Consider the following 25,593-nt stretch of genomic DNA (forward strand, 5'->3'; position numbering starts at 1 on the left):
TGACACATCCTGATCTTTTTGTGAATCTTTGCCTGAAACTATATGTGATTTTTCTATGTTTTTTTTTTTTTTTTAATTAACAATAAGAATATAGTCAAAGTGAGTTTTCTTTATAAATTGACTTGTGTTTATTGTTAAGTTTTACCAGGCAATGTGGGCCCTGGAGTGCTGATGTCCTGTAGAGTTTAACTCTAACCCTAATCAAGTACAGTTTATCATTCTAATATATATTGTAGAAAAAGATGATATAATAACAGAACAGCACAGTCATCATCTCACACTGTGACCATTAAGATGAACCTCCAGTCAGCAGCAGAGAAACTACTGCTACCTAGCAACATAACTTTTCCTGTACAAGTACAAATAGTGCTTTAAGTCTATACATTAATAGGTAAATTATGCTCTCATCATCTTGAAAATAAAACGTAATGTCTGTACACAGTCATTGTTATTTCTCTGAATAGGTTATAATGTGTGTATTGTATTTTCTAACTGAGACTAACATCTGTTTCAGATTCTTCAATACTGAACTAATTAAATCGCGTTTTACTAAATTATAGTTTAGATAGAGGTAAAATGTGTTGTAATTATTAATTTAACCAACAAATAAATCATTAACTGCTTCAAAATGCACCATGTTAACAAAATCACTGTTGAAAAACTTGCAGTTAGCCTACTGAAATAATTAAAACAATATTGCAACTTAATTACAGTGTATAACTGTACACAGTGTATACATTACAAAGAATACACTGATAGATTTCTTGTCTGTCCACTGATCAAATGTTTCTTACTGTAATGAATATTGAAGTAATGAAGACCACTAAAACATGAGAAGCTTTGAGGATTTGAGGCAGTGTGTGTGGTTTGAGTTATTCAGTTTCTTCCCGTTTTCTTGGTTCCTCCTCCACATCATCATAGTCTGTTATTGGAAAAAAAACAAGAGAAAATTAATATATTATTACATACATTAAAATGCATTATAATAAATATTAATATTAGCAGTGAATTTAAATGTGATTTCAGATAACAGAAATTGATAATATAAAATGATTATAAAGACTAAACAAAGGTGTTAATAACATACCAAACATGTCACTCATATACTCTGAGACATTCTTCACATCATCATACTCCTGTCACGGTTCGTGAATGCACCGTCTCCAGCTGTATTCATGTTACGTCATGTTGATTGTTTCATGTGGGTGTTGTTTCAGGTGCTACTCATTCCAACAGCCTATTTAACGCCCTGTCTTTCGTCTCCTGTTTGTCAGATCGTTGTTTGTAGATTCCGTGGCTGATGTCTTGTTCGTGTGTTCCTGCCTTGATTTGTCTCCTGTCTGGTTTCTGTTGGACCTTTGCCTTCACACACGGATTATATTCACCACACTTGGAGTTATCACCACCGTCATCGTCATCAGCGCACTCAATCCATCTACTCACCCGTCTGTGCTGCCATCGTGGTTCCTGCGTCACTCTCCGACCTTCCATCATCTCATCTATCCAATAAACTCTATTTTACTTGCTATTGTCTCCTGTCTTCCATACACTAACATCACAGAACGATCTGACCAACATGGAGGCAGCGAGTATTCAACCATCTGTTCTGGAGGAGTTTCTCAGCGCCATTGTTCGGAGGATGGACTCCCAGGAGAGGACTCTTAACGACACTGGTTGCGCGGTTCAAGCCCTGGTGACGCAGGTGTCCGAGCTCACCCAGCAATTCCATCTTCTTCGAGCTCCAACTGCGCCACCCACACCGCCCGTTCTCCCGATACCACCAGTGACCGCCTCCCAGCCGGAACCACGCCTTCCGATCCCGGAAGCATACTCGGGTGAGCCTAGCTTCTGTAGAGCATTTCTAACCCGTTGTGATATGCATTTTTCCCTTCAGCCCAGAACATTCTCTAACGAAAGAGCAAAGGTGGCCTTCGTTTTAACGTTGCTCTCTGGGAGAGCGGCACTATGGGGGACGGTGGTGTGGGAGAACCAGGACCCATGCTGCGACTCGTTTCAGGCGCTCTCCGCCGAGATGAGGCGGGTCTTTGATCGGGCCGTCGCAGGACAGGAGGCGGCCAGGAGGCTGGCGGAGTTACGCCAGCATGAGAGATCCGTCTCAGACTTTTCGATCGAGTTCCGGACCCTGGCGGCAGAGTGCCATTGGAACGAGGAGGCGCAGTGGGATATGTTCCTGCATGGGCTAGCTGACCGCGTCCAGAGGGAGATCTATGCCCTGGATCTTCCCCCCTCTCTTAATGGACTCATTGAGCTGGCGTTACGGGTCGATGCCCATCTCACACGGATGGAGAGGAGGGGTCTACTCAACACCCCATCCAGGGGACCGGCAGACGGGCGAGTCAGCGGCGGAGACGTGGTCAGCCCCACCTACGATCACGAGCCCATGCAGGTAGGGCGAGCTCGGCTTTCCCGGGAGGAGAAGGAGAGGCGGAGGTCCCTGGGCCTATGTCTTTACTGCGGGGGAGCCGGACATCAAGCCCATGCCTGTCCAGTAAAAGGCCAAGCCCGGTAGTACGCATGAGGCTACTATCGGTGGGATCTCCGCCGAGAAGACCTCATCACCATCATCATCTACACTCCTTCCAGTAAGGTTGCGGTGGTCAGCACAGACACACCACTGTCAAGCACTACTGGACTCTGGGGCAGAAGGTAACTTCATGGACAGTACTTTAGCACACAAGCTCCACATTCTCCTCAGACCCCTTCCGCACCACATCACGGTTCACACCCTCACTGGACAGCAACTCCCCACTATTTCATACATTACTGAAGAAATTACACTCATCACTCCGAGACCATCTCTTTTCACATCCTTGACTCTCCCCTGGCACCCATTGTCCTCGGGCACCCTTGGCTCCTCCTCCATAACCCCAAAATAGACTGGTCCTCTAACTCCATTTTGTCCTGGTGTAGAAAGTGTCATGAGTCTTGTTTAGTGTCTGCCTGTCCGTCTGGGTCTGTGTCTGTGTTACAGGAGGAGGCGGTGGATTTATCTAACGTGCCCGCTGAGTACCTCCACCTGAAGGAAGTGTTCAGTAAGTCTCGAGCTGCTTCTCTTCCTCCGCATCGTCCTTACGACTGTGCCATAGAATTACTGTCAGGTAAGTCTCCGCCTAAAGGCAAACTTTATTCACTTTCTGTTCCAGAAAGGGAGGCTATGGAGAAATATATTTCTGATTCTCTAGCTTCCAAATTCATCCGTCTTTCCTCTTCTCCTACGGGGGCGGGGTTCTTTTTGTGGGAAAGAAGGACGGATCACTGCGACCTTGCATTGATTACCGAGGGCTGAACAACATCACGGTTAAGAATACTTATCCTTTGCCGTTGATGTCTTCAGCCTTCGAGAGGTTGCAGGGAGCGTCTATTTTCACAAAACTGGACTTACGCAATGCGTATCATTTGGTTCGGATCAGGGAGGGGGATGAATGGAAGACCGCTTTTAACACCCCCAGAGGGCACTTTGAATATTTGGTTATGCCCTTCGGGCTCTCCAACTCCCCAGCGTTCTTCCAGGCACTCGTCAACGACGTGCTGCGAGATATGATTGATCAGTTCATTTATGTTTACCTGGACGACATATTGATTTTTTCTTCCTCTCTCCAGGAACATGTGCAGCACGTCCGACGAGTACTTCAGAGGTTGCTAGAGAATGGGCCTTTTGTCAAGGCGGAGAAATGCGAGTTTCATGCACAGTCTATTCCATTTTTGGGGTATATCGTGTCGACTGAGGGAATACGCATGGATCCCGAGAAGGTTAAGGCTGTGGTAGAATGGCCAAGCCCAGATTCCCGTAAGGCCCTACAGAGGTTTCTGGGGTTCGCTAACTTCTATCGGCGTTTCATTCGCAATTTCAGCCAACTAGCCGCGCCTCTGACCGCCTTGACCCCCGCCAAGACTGCGTTCAGGTGGTCAGACACAGCTGAAGATGTGTTTGCTAAACTTAAGAGCCGTTTCATTTCAGCTCCAATTCTGATTACCCCTGACCCTACACGTCAGTTCGTGGTGGAGGTCGATGCGTCAGAGGTGGGGGTAGGAGCGGTGTTATCCCAACGTTCTCCCTTAGACGACAAGGTCCACCCTTGCGCGTATTTTTCATATCGTTTATCTCCTGCAGAACAAAATTACGATATTGGTAACCGAGAATTGTTGGCAGTTAAGATGGCATTGGAGGAATGGCGACACTGGTTAGAAGGATCGGGGGTTCCTTTCATAGTATGGACTGACCACAAGAATTTAGAGTACATTAGCACCGCCAAAAGGTTGAACTCCAGGCAGGCTCGTTGGGCACTTTTTTTCGGACGTTTTGACTTTACTATTTCGTACCGCCCGGGTTCCAAAAATATCAAACCCGATTCTTTATCACGTATTTTTGACCATTCTGAACGCCCGTCTACTCCCGAGTGTATTTTTCCTGAGACATTAGTGGTCTCCACTCTCACATGGGAGATCGAATCAAAGGTCAGAACGGCCTTAGAAGGGGTAACGCCTCCGCCCGGGTGCCCACCGAACCGCTTATTTGTGCCGGAGGGATTAAGGTCCAACGTTATCCAGTGGGGACATTGCTCTAATGTAGCTTGCCATCCAGGGGTTAACCGTACTAGATTTTTAGTCAAGCAACGATTCTGGTGGCCACTTATGGCTCGCGACATTCACAGTTTTGTTTTGGCTTGCTCGGTTTGTGCCACTGGTAAGGCTTCCAATCGGCCTCCTGATGGGTTACTCCAACCGCTGCCGGTTCCTTCGAGACCCTGGTCCCACATCGCACTAGATTTTATTACCGCCCTCCCGCCCTCCCAGGGCAACACGGTTGTTTTAACGGTGGTGGACCGGTTCTCGAAGGCCGCCCACTTTATTCCCTTGGCCAAGTTGCCCTCAGCCAAGGAGACAGCACTGACCGTCATAGACCACGTCTTTCGTTTACATGGCCTCCCGATAGACGTGGTTTCTGACAGGGGACCCCAATTTGTGTCTAAATTTTGGCGAGAATTCTGTAAATTACTGGGAGCGACTGTAAGTCTGTCCTCAGGGTTTCACCCCCAGAGCAATGGTCAAACCGAGAGAGCCAACCAAGATTTGGAAAGGGTGTTGCGATGTTTGGTCTCCAAGAATCCTTCCTCCTGGAGCCAACAATTGTCTATGGTGGAGTACGCCCACAATACCTTACCAGTATCAGCTACGGGCCTATCTCCTTTTGAGTGTAGTGTAGGTTACCAGCCACCTATTTTTCCCAGTATGGAATCCGAGGTTGCGGTCCCCTCCGTTCACGCCTTTGTCCAGAGGTGTCACCGCACTTGGACCAGAGCCCGCGAGACTCTACTCCAAGTGGGGGCGCGCACCAAGGCCAAAGCCGATCGCCACCGGTCTAGGCCTCCCGTATACGTCGTGGGTCAAAAGGTGTGGCTTTCTACCAAGAACATTCCTCTCCGTTCCGTATCTAATAAATTGGCTCCCAAATTTATCGGCCCGTTTACTGTCACCAAGATCATTAGTCCGGTGACAGTCCGCCTTAAACTCCCTCCTACGTACAGGAGAATTCATCCCGCCTTTCATGTATCCAAAATCAAGCCTGTATTTCATTCTCCCATTAATCCGCCTACCCCGGTCCCTCCCCCACCGCGTCTCGTAGATGGGGAAACCACCTATTTGGTTAATCGCATTCTGGACTCTAGAAGGAGGGGACGCGGATTTCAGTACTTGGTGGACTGGGAGGGTTACGGTCCGGAGGAGAGAAGTTGGGTACCTGCTAGGGACATCCTGGATCATTCCCTTATCGATGATTACAATCGACAGGTAAGAGATTCTGGGGACGCCAGGAGGCGTCCTTAGGAGGAGGGGTACTGTCACGGTTCGTGAATGCACTGTCTCCAGCTGTATTCATGTTACGTCATGTTGATTGTTTCATGTGGGTGTTGCCGCTGATCGTCTGATCAGCGGCAGGTGCTACTCATTCCAACAGCCTATTTAACGCCCTGTCTTTCGTCTCCTGTTTGTCAGATCGTTGTTTGTAGATTCCGTGGCTGATGTCTTGTTCGTGTGTTCCTGCCTTGATTTGTCTCCTGTCTGGTTTCTGTTGGACCTTTGCCTTCACACACGGATTATATTCACCGCACTTGGAGTTATCACCACCATCATCGTCATCAGCGCACTCAATCCATCTACTCACCCGTCTGTGCTGCCATCGTGGTTCCTGCGTCACTCTCCGACCTTCCATCATCTCATCTATCCAATAAACTCTATTTTACTTGCTATTGTCTCCTGTCTTCCATACACTAACATCACAACTCCTCATGAACACCCTCTGACATAAATGTGGCTATTATTAATTACATGAGAAAAATACTATATAAGTGGTGTTCAATCCTTCTCATGGAGGGCCACAGTCCTAACCCCAATCAAACACACTTGAACCATTTGATCAAGGTCTTCAGGGTTAGAAAATTCCATATACAGTAGATATTTTGGGACAAGATGGAGCTAAACACTACATATTGTACATAATTTCTGCTAAGAAAATGTTTGCAAAGTAAAGTGCTAAGTGCTTGCTAAGTAAGTGTTTTTAATTAATTACATGCATTATACAACATAGACTTCTGTATGTAGCAGGTAACATTACTGTATTTAAAGGGATAGTTGACCCAAAAATGAAAATTCTGTCATTACTTAATCCTCCTCATGTCGTTCCAACCCTGTAAGACCTTTGTTCATTTTCAGAACACAAATTAAGATATTTTTGATTAAATCCCAGTGCTTTCTGACTCTATATAGACAGCGATGCAACTGAAATGTATCCAGGCCCAGAAACGTAGTAAGGACATCGGTAAAATAGTCCAAGCTACGATAATACTTTGTGTGTGAAGGAAACAAAAATAACGACTTTACGTCTCTCCTCCAAGTCACTGTCCTCCACCATTATCGAGAGAAAAATGATGCATACATGCTCATTTCTCTGCTTGAAAATAAGGTGCAGCACATACGTGTTCTACGTCAGTATAATCACATGCATGCATCAGTTGAACCACTGATGACACATGGGCCATATGGGCTATTTTACATGTCCTTACTGCGTTTCTGGGCCTAAATGCCGTTTATTCTGTTTAGTAATGCCTTGCGACATCCGTACGTCATTATTGTGCATCTTAACTGCAGAAACATCGGTTTTGTCCACAAACTAGTGTAAGCAGATGTTAAGTTAACGTGAGACATGACACATTTAAAACAAAATGCTAAAAGTAAAGGTCCAATTAGAGGAAAATACTTTAATAACAAATAACGCCAAAAGGAAAAGAAAATGGGTTCCGGAGAACAAAGTTTTTCATGGTGGTTTAAAAGAAGGTGAGTAAATGTGTATTTGATGTAGAAGATTCACACTGAATAAACTAATTTGACATAAGGGGCAATTAAACACATCTGAAATGAGGGGACAAAAAACTAGTGTAAAACGCATATGCCTAGTTCTTAGATATGCATTCTTTGCATTAATGTTGGTTGCGTACATTTTTGAAACTTTTATCATTTCCTTGAAAAAAAAGTTGAATCCTAGGCTTCTTTTGCATATTTTGCAATATTGTATTCAACCAGTATATACAATAAATAGTTCATAGTGTGCATAAAAAGGACTAAACTTGAAATGTATTCTCTTTGAATCTCATCTCGCTCATTCTTTCTCAGGTCAGGGGTTTGCTTTCAAAATCTAGCAAATTTATCAGTATGATGCAATTGTTGTACAGATTTATATTCCCTAATGAATCTCCTGTCATTAAGGACCCATTATGTCATGTAAACATACAGTTTAATCATCATGTACATTCTTTAGTAAATGATTAATGGATGTTTTATTATGCATGTCGGTGTATGAATTCCTGAAAGACAAGTGCTTTCTGACTCAATGCAATTGAAATGTATCCAGGCCCAGAAACGTAGTAAGGACATCGGTAAAATAGTCCAAGCTACGATAATACTTTGTGTGTGAAGGAAACAAAAATAACGACTTTACGTCTCTCCTCCAAGTCACTGTCCTCCACCATTATCGAGAGAAGAATGATGCATACATGCTCATTTCTCTGCTTGAAAATAAGGTGCAGCACATACGTGTTCTACGTCAGTATAATCACATGCATGCATCAGTTGAACCACTGATGACACATGGGCCATATGGGCTATTTTACATGTCCTTACTGCGTTTCTGGGCCTGGGAACATTTCAGTTGCATTACTGTCTATGCAGGGTCAGAAAGCTCTTTGATTTAATCAAAAATATTTGTGTTCAGAAGATGAACAAAAGATCTTACGGGTTTGGAACGACATGATGATGATTAATTAATGACAGAATTTTTGGGTCATCTATCACTTTAAGTCATGTAACCTGAAAGAAGCTCATCAGCATCTTCACATCCAGAGTGCTATTCTTCAGAAAGGACCCTTCCTCTTATGAAGCAGAACCACTAGACACATTCAGAATCACAAATAAGCCAAAACCCCACTTCCTTTGGATCATTCAGCATTAAATCTATATAATTTAAAAAAAACACTCAACATCCCAAAAATGAATCAATGCGTTTTGTTCCACTCATCCCTCAGAATTAAGTGATTATCCTCTTGACCTAAACAATGACACTTCATGACAGACACGATGACACTTACTCACCCCTCTGAGTGAAGAGACTGTTTCTGTGCTGAATCTCCTCATAAACGACTTCAGACATCGTCCTATGTCTCCTCTGAGATAGAGCTGTGAGTGTAGACTATGAAGGTGGTTTTGGAGCAAAACAACTGATCGTCTGTGACAGTGGAATTTGTAGCTGTAGAGAATAGCCACACATGTGTACCAATAGATTTGAAGTCCCAGACAAAAGTTGCAAACGTTTAGATTTTTTTCCTCTTCCACAATCACAACACAATAGTTACACCTTCTCGAATCCTTCACTGCAGGAGCACAAATCCAGAGTCACAAATCAAGAAACTCGTATGACTATAAGGGGACCATCAAAATAAAATCTAACCTAATGTATAAGCAAATGTTGATTTAATATGATATTCATTGTGTTATAAATAATCATACTCTTAAAAGTTATGACAAATATCCAAGTATTATAATGTATTTTAATTGTTGTTATGATTATTCATGGGTTTTTAAGGGGTTTTATAATGCATTCATTATAATGCCTTAAGAATATAAATTATTTTAAGTATGGACTTCATAGAAAGTGTTACTGAATGTTTTTTTCTTTCTCTTGTGCTTGCAGGTTCATTCTGAGAATCAACCCTGGTGCCACCAAATGCCTTTCAAAGTCACAGATCAGAAGCAATTCAGAAAAGAGGTGCAAAGAAGCACCAACCTGAATCCCCTCATGGTGTTTCTCATCAGCGAGCTTGTCAGCTTTGCCAAAATTACTGAAGTTTAACACAACTCATTTTTTTTACTGTATTTTATTTCTGTGAATCCTATTTTGGGGGGACTGTGATGATACCCTTTTTACAGACTTGTAATTTGTATTTTTAGAAATAAAATGTTCAACACTTAAAAAGAATATTATCAGGACAAATGCTAATGAGTTATTGTGATTTTTATGGGGTCGTAAAAAAAATATGGTTTACAGTGCTGTATTGCAGTTGGAGTTGTTTTATACGGGTAAAAAATGCAAATAAACTGAAGAGTACTAACACTGACAATACAGTAAATATGAAAATAAAATAATACACCCATCTACTGTAAAATTTACAGCAATTTCTTTACAGTGTTATGTGTCAGTTGGCACCTGAACGAGAAGGAAGAAAAATAAAATAATAAAAATGTTTGCAAGCTGCAAGCATCTTCAGACCTGACAGCAGAAAATATCAATAAAGGTACATTTTATCTCTTTTTCTGAAATCACTCACCTTTATACTGTACATTTTGTGAATAATTTAAATATATTAAATATATCCAATCATCTCGTACATGATTCTCTACTAATAATGTATTTAATAAAAGAATCACAACTTGAGCGTACAAGTTTCTTGATTTGTGACTCGTAGAACTGGATTTGTGCTCATGCTGTGAAGCATTCAAAAGGTGTAACTATTGTGTTGTGTTTGTAGAGGAGGAAAAAAAATCTTCAAGTTTGCAGCCTTCCCAGCACGTGTGGAAATTCCATAGACAGTAAAAAGAAAGGGAAATTCCAATTCCACTGGCACAGACGATCAGTTGTTTTCCCTTCTATCGCCCTCATGCAGTCTGGTGTGGAACTGATGATAACACACAGCGCTTTCTCTGGACCTGCTCTGGACTATGGAAAGCCAAGTGGACCATAAAACGCGTGCTTTTCAATGCCATATTAATTTTAAAACCCCGTTTTCATAAGGCCGCCAGGCTTTAAATAAGTGCCGTTACGCAATAAGTTAACGGCAGACGCCACCACTTATTAAAATAACGCCACACACCGACAAACGTTAAGTTAACACGACACGCCACTTAAGATGCAGATTTATTTACTCATCTACATGGACACAACTCTCATGGCTACAAGGACTCTACGGCAAGTCAGAGCATCCAGTTTGCAAGAGCACGAAGATGGCAAGGATAGCCCTTACAATTATGCATATAGCTTTTGTCTCATAAAGTTATCACCCCAGGCACGAATGAGTGCAAATTAAGTTAAAAGTGAGTGAGTGAAGTGACGTGACATTCAGCCAAGTATGGTGACCCATACTCAGAATTTGTATATATATATATATATATATATATCATATCATATATTTTTAGTGACAAGTACACATTTCCATTGCCAACACTTAGTGTCAGATACCTTAAAGGGATAATTTGGTTATATTTGGAGATATTTGGAAGAATGACAGAATCAAACAGATCTTCCATAGTAGGAAAGAATATATAACATGGTAGTCAATGGGGACCGAGATCTGTTTGGTTACAAACATTCTTCCAAATATCTTCCTTTGTGTTCAGCAGAACAAAGAAACTCATACAGGTTTGGAACAACTTGAGGTAGAATTTTCATTTTTGGGGGAACTATCCCTTTAAAGACATTGCTATTGCTACATTGCTATGCCATTGCTACACTTTCTATGCTATGACTGCTCCACAGACTTCTTGTTGCAAATTTTGCTCACACACACACACACACACAAACACACTCAAACATTCAAAAAGACTCACTCACACACAGACTCAGACACACACAGGCTCACACACACACAAAACTGGACCTGGAGGTGGACACACACACACACAAACCTGAACCTGGAGATAATAATAATATAATGTCTAGCCTGGTTGCTGTGATATCCGTTGCCATGATTTATGGAATGACTGATCGCGAGAGGAAAAAAATTACGTTTTAGTCGCATAACATCGGTTAATGAAAACGCCATAATTTGGTTTTGTTTATCGATATTTAGAAAAAAAAAAACACAAAAGTTTTGCGCGAATCTGTAATGGAAACGCAACAGCGCTTAACATAGACTAACTTCTCAGAGTTATGTTGAGCAACAGTGTTCATTACTAACCATTCAACTCCGGATTGATTCTGGAATCTTCGCTGGGGGAATAAGCATTAAGCACCGGTGATCGGTCCTCTAACTAACACATGCTCATGTTTTGATTAAGATCGTGTTCGAAGAGGAGGGGCTAGTCGCGCGTGCCTCCGTTGTCAGTTTGTGAGAGGGAGGGAGCAAGCAGCGCGCAGATCTACAATAAAATACAATTGTACCCATATTAAATATTAAAAAAATCTAAATCAATCCGTGGTGGTCAGCGTTGATATTGTGGCGGGCCGCCACAAATTAATGAATGTATGGGAAACCCTGATACCCGTCTAAGGAACTTCTCAAATCAAAATTTGATATTGGAGAAAACTCTTGTCAATTCTGTGATAGTGATATTGAAACCACTGAACATATTTTTTTAATTGTAATTACTCAAAGTTGTTTTGGGCTCAATTGTGCAGTAAAATGTCATGTGTAATTACATGGGGTAAATCCCCTTGAATACAAACAAATTAAGTTTGGTGTGCTTAAGAAAGATTATTCACAAAATTACTTGATTAACAATCTTTTTGATGTTGCTAAATACTTCATTCACAAATGCAGATTTCTGAAAACCCCTCCATCCTTTCCTCACTTAAACTTTTTGCTGCTTCTCTTGATGCTCTCTCAAATGAAAAAGCTACTGCAGTTGCCAGCTTCTTCAGTGAACTAAGTGCCCAATAACTACTTGCTACTCCTTGTAAGAAATTAGCTATCTATAATTGCTCTTTTATTTTTATTTTATTGTAATGTGTTTTTTTTTATTGTTATTTATTTTTATTTATTCCTTTTTGCTATTCGTGATTGTGCATTTAATGTATTACATCACTATTACATATTGTATTTGCAACTATGTCTGCCTCGAAGAATTGTTCATATTGTTTATTCAGTACCTATTTTGTATGTACATTTGTTTACTAATAAAAAAAAAAAAAAACGCCACTTGCCACAAATGGTACACTTGGCTTTCCATACTGGACTCACACCAGAACGTGCTGAACACCACGCGTGTAAAAGTCCAGTGTGCGCATTAGAGGTGCTTAGGGATATAGAGAGAAAGCGCTTAACGTCATATTTGCATATTCATATTTTTCTCTTTCAATTGTCGATGGGTATGTCATTAAACGCCATTGTTCAGGGCACTGAAAAGTTAGAATATTTAGCGTTAACCGCAGCTGTTGACTGTTGACACAGTATTCAAGACGTAAGTAGTCAAATCAGGATCTGAGCCATTGAGCGACCGATTGTGCGGCCATGTTGGGTGTACCAGTCTGCGTTTTGTTAAATGGGGGAATCGAATATGTTGCCCTCACAAAAATGCCGTTTATTCTGATTAGTAATGCCTTGCGACATCCGTACGTCATTATTGTGCATCTTAACTGCAGAAACATCGGTTTTGTCCACAAACTAGTGTAAGCAGATGTTAAGTTAACGTGAGACATGACACATTTAAAACAAAATGCTAAAAGTAAAGGTCCAATTAGAGGAAAATACTTTAATAACAAATAACGCCAAAAGGAAAAGAAAATGGGTTCCGGAGAACAATGTTTTTCATGGTGGTTTAAAAGAAGGTGAGTAAATGTGTATTCGATGTAGAAGATTCACACTGAATAAACTAATTTGACATAAGGGGCAATTAAACACGTCTGAAATGAGGGGACAAAAAACTAGTGTAAAACGCATATGCCTAGTTCTTAGATATGCATTCTTTGCATTAATGTTGGTTGCGTACATTTTTGAAACTTTTATCATATCCTTGAAAAAAAAGTTGAATCCTAGGCTTCTTTTGCATATTTTGCAATATTGTATTCAACCAGTATATACAATAAATAGTTCATAGTGTGCATAAAAAGGACTAAACTTGAAATGTATTCTCTTTGAATATCATCTCGCTCATTCTTTCTCAGGTCAGGGGTTTGCTTTCAAAACCTAGCAAATTTATCAGTATGATGCAATTGTTGTACAGATTTATATTCCCTAATGAATCTCCTGTCATTAAGGACCCATTATGTCATGTAAACATACAGTTTAATCATCATGTACATTCTTTAGTAAATGATTAATGGATGTTTTATTATGCATGTCTGTGTATGAATTCCTGAAAGACAAAGCTCAGCGAGAAGAGGCTCTGAAGAAATACAAGGAGAAGAAAACGGCAACATTTCAGTTGTTGAAACGAAAAACCAAAAAGGGTCAGCCCAACCTTAACCTGCATATGGAGCTGTTGCTGCAAAAGATTGAAGCTCAGCTAAAATAATTCCGTATCATCCACAAAATCAGACTGTAATCACACAATAAACTCTGCATTTTGGGTGAGTTTTTTTTTTTTTTACCTCAAGGATGTGCGTACATTTGCATATTATCTTTTTCTTTCCCAGTAATATTTCTTGTAAATAAAATATTAAATTATTCTCTTCCTAAGTTAATTCAAGGTGACAGTATAGGACTAATGCTATGACCGTAAGCTTATGGAAAAACATGAAGCTTTATAATATCTATTATGTGGTAAATCTATTTTCATCATTATATTTAGGTAAATAATGCTGTCAGCAGCCTAAAAGTGGCTAAAAACACTTTATTAAACATTTATAGCATAACTTTCTTCTTTTCTCTAACCACAAGTATTTTTGTGACGTTGGAATGATATCTTTTGTTTAGGTGAAAAGCATATCAAAATAGTAATAAAAGACCAAATGCTAAAATACAAATATTGACATTTTCATACAAAAATATTTAAAATAACATAAAAACATAAGGCATTGATGCATTAGTAGCAATATGAGAAGCTCCCAGCATCTCCAGTAACTGTAATATGATTTCATGAACAGAGGGTGTGGCCATTGAGTCATATAGCCCCTCCTTCTTTGTGTGACTCCTCTCCCACATCATCATAGTCTGTTTTTAAAAACAAGCAAATTCACGTTCATTTTTTATAAATGAATCACGATTTAGTTTAAATAGGGTTTAAATGAGCGACATAATGATTAATAGTAGATTATGTGAAAAAGATGACAAAATCATACCTAACAGGTTTCTCTAAACTTCATTGCTGTTCTTCACATCATCATACTCCTCCTGATATCCCTCTGATACACATGAGAAATAGAACCTCACATTGTAATGTGTAACACAACTAGTGTCATTCATCTCATTCTCCTCATGACTGTCTGAGACTATTAGATTAAACCTGAAGGCATGATGATTCATTAATGGTAGAAAGTAGGGCTGTCACTTTTAGTTCGAAAATCGATTGCACAATCGATCGGACCAACCAAAAAAAGTTTAGAAAATGAAAATAGGGAATCGATTTGAACCAAATATGTACACTATTCATTTTAAAATAATTAAACAATTAAAAAATATAGATGTAACAAAACTCACAAACAAGCAGAAAAAGAAAATAAAGAAAAGCTGCGAAAGCTGGATATAAAATACCAACAATTTAACGTGCCTACAAGACCCAGTGACGTCGAAAGCGACCATGCTGCCTTCACACCAAACGCGAATAGAGCGTCTGGCACGAATGATTTCAATGTTAAGTCAATGTAAAGACACGTTTACGCGCGTCTGGAGGTCTCACGGTGCGGTAGACGCGAATTCGCCTCATTCGCGCATCTAGTTACAGGAGATTCAGAGTTATGAAAAGGACCATTGCAAGCTGACAGCGACCGGTAATACTCCCACCTTGCGCAGCTGTACCTGAGTGTCCCTGGGACATCAGTGCGGTCGGAGCACGTCTTCTCAACAGCTGGACATACAGTGAATAAAAAACGCTCTGCTCTGGACCCCGATATGTTGATCGACTTGTTTTCCTGTCCAATAATTTGTAATGGTCCTAGCCTTTAGGTGCATTTCCTTGAGCCGGCCTAGTGCCGTCTAGCCTAAGTGTCGGTTACATTCAATAAAAAACACACATGGCCTGTTCTCAAGTCCATTTGAAGTTTCATTTTTTTGAACAGTTGTTTGAAATGGATTGAAACATTATTTAAAATAATCTTGGAGATTTTTTAATTGCCTAAATCATAAATGCAACTGGGTTGAAGCCTGCAGTGATGTTTTTCTTTTGTTATGGCAGCCGTCCCCTCTGCATATACATTTTTTAGAGAATGTTGCACTCCTGTTGCTGTTCTGCACAAAACTTCATGCCAATATATAAGAAATATTGCTGACTTGTGCGTTTCCAGTGCTCTCTTTGCATTCGTCCGTTATTTGATGTTGAAAAAGGAAACGTTTTTTTTTAGACATGGAAAATTGATTTTACAATCGATTCAATGAAAACTTATGTCTTAAATCGAAAATGATTTTTTCACAAAAGTGACAGCCTTAGTATAAAGGAATGTTCAATATATCAGAAAAAAACATATAAGAGTGATATTAAATTGCAGTTCAGTGTGACTCACTCGTTACACCTTGAAAGTTCTGTCCAATAATGATGACATCATCATAATGATCTAGTGTGTCCACTACACATGAAGATACAAACAGAACAAATGTCACATCACCATATCAGCACTAAGAGAGAGAAAAATATTTTATATCAAAGCTGTCCAACCTGTTCCTGAAGGGCCAATGTCCTGCAGAGTTTAGCTCCAACCCTAATTAAACACACCTGTCCTGAACCAAAGTAATCAAGGTCTTCAGACTCACTAAGTGGTTCTCAAATGGAACACTAGGGCTGTGAATCTTTGGTAAGGCAGCGATTCGATTCGATTACGATTCATGGGTTTTCGATTCGATTCAAGAACGATTTTTGCAAATTTAGAACGATTCAATTCGATTCACAATTAAATTCGATTTGATTATAACGATTCGATTCTGCATTCTTTAAGTGAATTCACGGGATTATTTAAATGCTTCTACTAAATTCTTTAAATGCTTAGTCAGGGGGCAAATTACAGTAGCATTTATGGTTAGGGAACCATAGGTTTAAAAAAAAAAAAAAAAAAACTTTTGTCCATTGTTAAATGCTAGTTTAATGATGCGACATGGCATACGTAAAAATGTATGTAAGCCAAGTTTTTAAAAAAGAGCTTAAAGAGTATTATGTATAAGCTAACATTTTGTCACACCAGGGGCATAGCCATAATTTCAGAAGTGACAGAAATGTCAAATACAATCATTTTATGTATGTAGCCTATATAATAATAATAATTATTATTATTATTATTATTTTTTTTTTTTTTTTCAAGGAATTATCTTCTTTTTTAATTACTTTTAATTAGCTGTAATAAATCAAATACACTGCTGGACAATAATCAATCATTTGTAATCGATTTTTTTTTCCTAATGGCAATTTTATGATTGTTTTATATACTAGGCTACATTTAATTAGCAATTATTTAAATTTTCTGCACAGAATAAGGTAGAAAATATACTTTATAGTTTCTATACTGTATTAAATGTCAATTAGCACTGCATCATTCATAAATTGTTTGTGGGGTATTTTTTAGTTTCATCAGTTCATTCTGCTTTTATTCAGTTTAGCTGCAGATATGGCCTGGCACGTCTATGAGAGCGAGATCGCTTCTCTTTCAGTGTGAAAACGTCTTCATCTCTATTTAACTTTTCCTCTCCATCAGCGAATGATTCTGAGAGAAAACGCGCCAGATGTCTGTTTGTTAATGAAACAAACGCTACTTCCATGCATCTGATTATCAGATAAATCTCACGCTTTTATTTCAAGGTCGTTGTTAATGCTGTGGTTAATTTTAAAAGTTTCCTTCGTATATTCGGTTCATCCGCATTGTTTAAAAACATTTATCATTCAATGGATCTGTGCGTATGATTTAGACACTTACATTTCTGCTCCGTCCATGCAATAAATACAGCTGTCGACGGCTCCGGTAACTCCGTGGGTAAGATGCAGAGAACCATTGACAAACTACAGAAAAGTAAAAGTACTTCACGTTAGCATTACTGGCCACGAGTCCTATAGATCACACGTCAGCTGCGTCGGAGACGAACGGAGCGCGAGCGCAATCCTGTGACAGTCTCAGGCGGTAAACAGTGGAGCGCGTGAAGGACAGATAAGAGGCACGATTCAAGAACACTCTTCAAGGTCTCCATTAATTCGTGCGTGTAGTAATTTAATGTGTATACATTTTGAAAGCATTGAATCGCTATAGAAATCGCGATTAATTCGATTCTTAGCATTTTGAATCGATTACTGTCCAAGATCGGCGATTCACGATTCAAAAATCATGTTTCAAGATCGATGCATATGAATCGACAGGGTTTGTAATCGATGCATCGAGAAAATGAGTGAATCGTTACACCCCTATGGAACACACATCTTAGTGAGGACTAGGGATGGGTATCGTTAAGGTTTTAACAGTATTACTACTCTTATCGATACTGTTTAACGGTCCGGTACTTTAACGGTATTCTTATCGGTACTTTGTGTTGTGTTACTTTGTGTTGTGTTAGGCAGTCGAAAACTTAGCATTTCTCTGTCTGCACATAATGCACTTTTGAAAGATGCTTTGACAGATTGCTTGTGTTTCCGCCCTTACATGCAAAACAACCAGCGTTCTCTGCATCAAATTTAGTGAAGTTTAACCACACTTTGGAACGTTTTGCTGTCTCCGCCATCGTCACTCTTTGTATTAAGCAGGAGTTTTCGTACTGTAAGGGGCCGTTCACATATCGCATCTAAAAATGCGTGGAAAACGCTAGGCACGCCGCTTTATAATTTTTTCCCCCCAAAGCCTTCGGGCACTTGCGCTCCTGAGGAGTCTGCCATTGCTAAGCAACCATGACCTGCTCTCTCCATGAAGACACGGAAATTTCAGCAATGGATAAATGGATTTGCAGCACTAAAAACTACTTGCAGTAGCTCTGCTACTAAATTAATTTAAAAATCCACATACAGCTATCAGCTGTTCCTTCATCTTGGCTTAGCTTTCAGCGTTGCTACGGAAAAGGGGAGGAAGTTAAATGACCTGCGGTGCGCTTGCGGCATTATGAAAAGTTGAGATGTATTTAACTCGCTGCGGTGCAGACCCGTCTGGAAAAATCTAGCTCCTCGCACCGCGTGCGCGTCGCTTCTATTATGAGCGTGCATACCGCGTGCCTACATTTGAAATAACAAACTTGAGTGCGCAAAAGACGCGATATGTGAACGGCCCCTTATGCATGTGCGTGCGCCGGCAATCTTGCCAGACGTACGATAATTATCGTATTTGTACGATAATTTTTACCTCTGTACGATTTTCAGTCAATAATGAAAAAAATCCTGTAATGTACGATAATTTCATAGGGCTTCTTTACTCATACATGAAATCGGCTCATTACAGACACTCTAAATGCGTTCGTGTGCACTTCAGAGGAGGTTGCCCTGCTTTAAAGCCAACAAGCACTAGTTGTGGTCCATGACAGCAAGAACCCCTTCAACATCTGGCAACATGCAGTCTTCCAATGACAGCGGCTCAGATGTGGAGTTAACTGCACCACGCCACAACAGCTAAATTCCGCCTACACTGGACGCAACAGAGCAAGTGTTAAAAATAATTTTAATATGTTTTAATATGCGCCGCGAAGCAGACAGTCACTGAAAATAATGGGATAGTATTTTGTTGCACTGCTTCCGTCCAACCATACGCCTGGTTATCTATTGTGGTAATTTGCATGTCGTGTTGTTTTAGAATAGATAAATAACTTTGACTCATGTACGATAATTTTCTTCCAAATATGATAATTTTGAACTTCTGGTACGATACTTGGACATTTCCAATCTGACAACACTGTGCTGAGATCTGGCAGATTTCAACAAACAAACGTCGTAATAATCTCGCAAATTAGAAATGTTTGGTAAGATAAAATGTGCACGATAACATTATTAAGCAAATCTCTTCGCCATCATCACTCTTTATTATTAAGCGGGAGTTTTCATACTGTTATGTCTGTGCATATATATATATATATATATATATATATATATATATATATATATATATATATATTATGTCCACTAGGGGGTAATGTTGAGTCTTAATTTGGCCACAACTTTCTCTGTTTCAGCCGAGCGGCAACCTCCCGCTCTCTCGTGAAGCCAGCAAGAAACTGACTAAAACTGCAATTCATCGACTGGCTGCTTGACGCTGGCTGCAAAAGGGAGTTAATCCCATATACTCCCCACGTTAAAATGCCCAACTTTAACTGCAGAAAAAAAACAAGTTTGATTTTGGTCTATATAGCTAATTTGGCCCTTCAAGGCTTTTATAACTCACCTGTTTAAATTATATTAAGCCTTAAATATCTGTATAATTAAGGGTGTGGCCACTTGAGTGACAGGTGGATTGCTGCTGCTGACACTGACGTCGCACTAGGTGTGCGTGGCTTCATCAACCAGCTCCCGCCTTTTTGCCCATTTTCGATTGTCCGGGAGAGTTGAGCGGTGACGTACTGCCAAGATGGCGACGACCCGCTCTGCACCATAGACAGTAAAAAAATGGACACAGCGACCCCATTGGATTCAACGGAGACAAGTGAAGTCAATTAGAAGCACTCACTTCCTGGGGGTCGGGCATACTGCGCAGACTCAAACTGAACTTGATGACAAAGATTTCACGTGAGCAACCTGTAAGTCTTATAATCGCTCTGCCAAAGGAAATCTGAATCACCCACCAAATCTTCCAGAGAAGGCGAGCGTGAACAGGAGCACATTTTGGTAAGTATTCTGATTAATTATCTCCCTTGACTTTATGCCTCCATGTCCCCCCGATATCCTCATAGACAGTAAAAGATTGCCTGCGAGCTTCTCCTCCTGTCCATACGGTCATTTCTCTACTGTGCGACAGAGAGTCGCTGGTTATGATGCAATTGTTAGCCTATTTTTTAATAACTGCTTCTACGGGACCATAATGTAAGATACAAGGCAATGGAGCCTTTTATACATTTTCGTGTTTCTTCCGAAATAATTAATGGACAAATGGAGTATTTTAACGCCTCAGATGTAAATTTATTTGCTGTCAAAGTGACGCCAAAATGAATGGGAGTCAATGGAATGCTAACAGCAGGTGGGGGTCCGCTAGCCAATGGTGGCGCCCAGGGGTGCTTCAAAAAAATATGAAACCCTGCCCCCCGCTCTGATAAACCATACACTGTGGGCAAATTCACTACACTTTCATTATGTTAGTTGATGAAAACATCTACCAAATTAAACTGCTGTAAAAATGTAATAGATATTTATTATTTTTTTTTTTTAGTCTTATTTTACATTAATCAACCTTAGTCTTGATCAAAACTACTAAATGTTTAAAAAATAATCCAAGAAAATTGTCACTGATTTGGGGATAAAACAAACAAAATGACTTGTTTTCGATATAAAAAGTGATTGTGGATTGGATATTTATCTTTTATCACAGTCTTTGATGCATTGTTAGTTTTAGTGCAGCAAATGTATCTCTCATTTACGGTTTGTGGCTGTTTTTGCCCCATTGACTTCCATTATAACGAAATTTTTTTTATTGCAAAGCCATAGCCATATTAGTTTCTGGCTTGTATATGGAGTATAACAGTATATTACAGTGTCTGTGGAGGAGAGAGAGAATGTGAGAGAGACCTTTGTGCAGTTTCTGAGAAAATCAAAATCTGCACCTCAGCTCTCAGAACTACATGGAGTAAACAAAAACAAAGTAAGTGTATTTATGCACCTGCTACCTTTTGATTGTGGTGAGAAGTACAGACCAAACAAAAACAAGGTAAGTGGATTTAAACACTTGCATGCCATCCTGCTGGTCATTTGACGGTGAGAAGGGAGGCTAGCAACACAAGAAAGGGCTTGACTTGTACCGAAGTTTTAGAAATGATTTTGCAGCCTGACCCCTCCATGGAAAGGTAAAGTTGCATTGCTGGGAGACTCTTGCCGTTGTTCCGACGGGAGCACACGCATCGATCAAGTAAGCCTTTCTGACCGTAGAAATGGAAAGGTAAGATTGTCTAGCCAGGAGACTCTTGCTGATGTCCGACGGGAGCTTTGTACTCACAACATTGAACGGGTAAGCCTCTCCAGATGTAAGACAGAAAGGTAAAGTTGTGTGGCCAGGAGGCTCTCACCAGCATCCAACAGGAACTTCATGTTTGCTGTATTGGCTGGGTAAGCTTTGCAGGCCGTAGAATGTAAAGGTTGTCTGGCCAGGAGGCTCTTGCCGACATCCGATGGGAGCTCCCTACTCCTGGCATCGAATGGGTAACCATCTCCAGGTGTAAAACTTGAAGGTAAAGTTGTGTGGCAGGGAGGCATCGAATGGGTAAGTCTCGCCGACCGTAAAAGGGGAAAGTTAAGGTTGTTTAGCTGGGAGGCTCTCACCATCGAACGATGGGAGCACACGACATCGAACAGGTAAGCCTTGCTGGCCGTCAAATTGAAAAGTTAAGGTTGTAGAGCTGGGAGGCTCTCGCCGGCATCTGGTGGGAGCTTAATACTCGCGGCACCAAATGGGTAAGTTTCGCCGACTGTTAAAGGGGAAAGTTAAGGTTGTTTAGCTGGGAGACTCTTGCCGAGAAAAGCAACACCGTTGGTTAAAGGGGGGGTGAAATGCTATTTCATGCATACTGAGTTTTTTACACTGTTAAAGAGTTGGATTCCCATGCTAAACATGGACAAAGTTTCAAAAATCAAGTTGTACGTTTGAAGGAGTATTTCTGTTCCAAAAATACTCCTTCCAGTTTGTCACAAGTTTCGGAAAGTTTTTTTCAAGTATGGCTCTGTGTGACGTTAGATGGAGCGGAATTTCCTTATATGGGTCCTAAGGGCACTTCTGCCAGAAGAGCGCGCGCTCCCGTATAGCAGAGCACTGAGAGCACAACAGACATTCACTGATCAGAGTGAGAGCGTCGCGAAATGTCACAAAAGATGTGTGTTTTTGGTTGCCAGGGCAAGACAACCCTGCACAGATTACCAAAAAAAAAAAAAAAAAACAGCATTAAGGGACCAGTGGATGGAGTTTATTTTTACAGAGCATCAACGGAGTTGTGCAAGTGTTTGTGTTTGTTCCCTGCATTTCGAAGATGCTTGTTTTACAAACAAGGCCCAGTTTGATGCCGGATTTGCACATCGTTTATTTATTAAGGATAATGCAGTCCCAACGAAAAAGGGTCACGATCGTGTGTTGGAACCGCATGCGGTGAGTAAAACTGCTTCAAATATCTCTGTGTTGTTAACTTAGCTATCGGCGCGTAAGCACATCAAGTAAACAACATGCGATGTTGTCATCAAACTGCACTTGCCACATGTACAGCTTAAAAAAAAAAAGACGACAAAGTGGAACTTAGTCATTTTCCAAAACCGCTAAGCAAATATATACAGTTTCAGTACATACCACATAGAGATGTCGTTGCTGATACTGCTCTGCTTAAATTTCAGCCTCTGGATCTGATTCTGGATCATAAATATACGCTGAATCTGACTGTTAGCCATGGTTTGTTGTGGATGGTTTTTTCTTCACGGTAATGTCACAGCTTCCAAACGCTCTCAAAGCAAAAGCCTACTTGCGCTCGTGAATCTTTAGCTCCGCCCACACGTCGTGCCTCCAGCCGGTCGTGTTTTTCTGGGAAAAATCGGTACAGACTATCTTTCTCTTATGAATATAATAAAACTAAAGACTTTTTGGAGTTATGAAGGATGCAGTACTACTCTATAGGTACTCAAGATTAACAGGATATTGAGTTAAAACTAGCATTTCACCCCCCATTTAAAAAGAAAACATTCACTCGACTGGGAAAGCTCTTGCAGATTCTGACAGGAGTTTAATACTCGTATCATCAGACGGGTAAACTCCACCGGTAGTTTGACAGAAAAGGCAAGCTTTGCTTATCTGGGAGGCTCTCACGGCATTTGACAAGAATTCAGTACTCACTGTATCAGATGGGTGAGCCTTGCCGGTAGTTGAAAGAGAAACATGTACTCCACCGGGAGCACTTTTGCAGCACCTGACAATAGGGTTGGGGACCGTAACCTGGTACCAGTATGGTACCTATGGAACTGGTATGCACTGAACCGAATAAGAACGTGGATTTTCAGTGCCTCTTAAATGCCTCTGCGATCAATTTAAATATTTGTCCTTGTTCTCCGAAATGTACACAAGAAGCATGGGCGTCGCTAGGCTTTTTTAAGCAGGGCTATAGCATTTAGCTCTATAAACTGTACACAAATTCACAATTGCCTCAGAGTCAGTCCACTTAAATTCCATATGAAAACTGTGGCAGATCTGTCTCTGTCTCCTCCCCGTCTTTTAGCGCGCTCTTCAATCCACCGACCGCAGTGGAGCAGCGCGAGCGGACTCTTAACAGAAACAGAGGATACAAGGTGTGCGTTTATCGATAGATTGTTCGAATATCTGTATCTGTGCAGTTCTTTGTAATAAATACAGTTTACAAAAGGTCACGAGGGAGCAATTGGTTTCTCATCTACTGTAAGGTTTTAGCTCATCACACCACAGCTGTTTCCTCCAGCGACAATCATGCCTTTAACACATATGAATGCATACTTTAATTCTACTAATTTATACTTAATCTAATTACTTTATACATACACTACTGTGGAAAAGTCTTAGTCTTAGGCAGTCTGTTATCAGACTGCTTGTGTATTCAACAATCTCACTAGATTATTATTAAAATTAATGGCCAAATGAATGTTTGGAAATGTAAACTGATAATTCCTACTGACATACTAAAGCAAAAGATATAATAACTGGCTTAAAACCCCTTTTTTGGGGTGAAAATACTAATGTGCCTAAGACTGTACTTTACAAACGACATTATTACTACTTTATAAAGAATGACCATACAGTCATTCACAGTACTGATTAAAGACAGTGACAGACAGCACTCATTTTAACAATAAATGTGTGCTTTTGTATTAAATAATGACCCAGATTGTGAAATACATTTATTAGCTTTGGAGTAAGGGAAGCTTGGGAAATGAGAGCATCCAAGGAGCGTGTGAATGCTATGGATTTATTTGTAATATTTTTAATGTTATTTTATTTTTTTATTTTTTTGATAGAAGTATCAATTCAGGCACTGTTTAGGCACCAGTACCATTTTAAAAGTATTGAAATGACACCGGTACCGATTTATTATTTTTATTGATTGCATGATAATTGTTCTACAGTTGAGAGAGAATTCATCAAGAGCAAAAGAGGGTGACTATGCTTAAAACAGCTAATTATATGGAGCTGACGGATCGATTAGGAGTTTCTAATTTCATTATTTTCAGATTAGCTACTCCAATGGGCTCATGTGAAACTGAGAAGCCCGGGGCTTTGAATTATCATTTACCCTTGGGGCTGATCATTAACCCTTGTTTAATTCATGCCACCTTTGGGGTAAAATTAACAGATTAACCCTAACCCTAACCAAATGCTGATAAACCGTCAATGTTGTTACTAATCTTTGACATGCCCAAGACTGTGATAAAAGGTAAAAAAATATATATATATCCAGTCCACAATCACTTTTTATATTGAAAACAAGTAATTTTGTGTGTTTTTTCCCCCCAAATCAGTGACATCATTTATGAATTTGGCAATTAAAGAGTAAAAATCTTGGATTTTTTTCTTCCACAATTAGTAGTTTTGATCAGGACTGAGGTTAATTGATAGATTTATGCAAAAAAAAAAAATTATTAAATTATCTGATACATTTTTACAGCAGTTCAATTTAGTGGATGTTTTTATCCCAAGCATAATGAAAGGGTAGTAAATTTGAACAACCCACATGGGATATATATATATGTATTGCATAATGTAAGGAAATTGAACAAGCTCAGTGTCGATTTTCATTTTCAGATAATTTTTTTCGTGAATTGTACTCATGTGCAAAGGATTGTAGGCAACTGAGGGACACAAATGATCCACCTGAGTAGCATTAGCTAGAAACTTCCAGACAAGTGTATTGGAGCTAGATGAAGCTAAACTCTTGGCCCTCAAAGAGCTGGACTGGAAACTCCTGCTTTATTTAAAATATGTAATCTAATTACAGAATAACAGAGTGATACCTGTCTCACGATCTGGTTTCAGTCCATCAGTGATGGCATCATCATAGTATCCTGGTG

This window comes from Carassius auratus, unplaced genomic scaffold, assembly GCF_003368295.1.
Source record: "Carassius auratus strain Wakin unplaced genomic scaffold, ASM336829v1 scaf_tig00216276, whole genome shotgun sequence".
Lineage (NCBI taxonomy): Eukaryota > Metazoa > Chordata > Actinopteri > Cypriniformes > Cyprinidae > Carassius > Carassius auratus.